This window comes from Lupinus angustifolius, chromosome LG06, assembly GCF_001865875.1.
Source record: "Lupinus angustifolius cultivar Tanjil chromosome LG06, LupAngTanjil_v1.0, whole genome shotgun sequence".
Classification (NCBI taxonomy): Eukaryota; Viridiplantae; Streptophyta; class Magnoliopsida; order Fabales; family Fabaceae; genus Lupinus; species Lupinus angustifolius.
In genome coordinates this window covers 14,449,316-14,449,583 of record NC_032014.1, presented here as the reverse complement: position 1 = coordinate 14,449,583, position 268 = coordinate 14,449,316, and positions in this window count along the sequence as shown.

Here is a 268-nt window from a genome sequence, read left to right as displayed (position 1 = left end):
TTTTAAGAAACCCAAGATTTTTATGTTTGAATGCTTTTGAATATATATGATTGTTGATGAAATGTGTTGAATATGGTATATGAATGTTGTTGGGAACTTTTTTGGGTGCAGGTGTTTGAAAAACCATGTTTAAATGTGTTTCGGTCGTCAAAAATGGCAAAATTGGTTTTCTGTCCAAGTCCCCGCTACTTGGGCGAGAAACTCTCACCCGGGTGAGCACAGTCTCGCTTGGGCGAGGGGAAGTTTTGGTTCTGGAATTCCCTCGCCT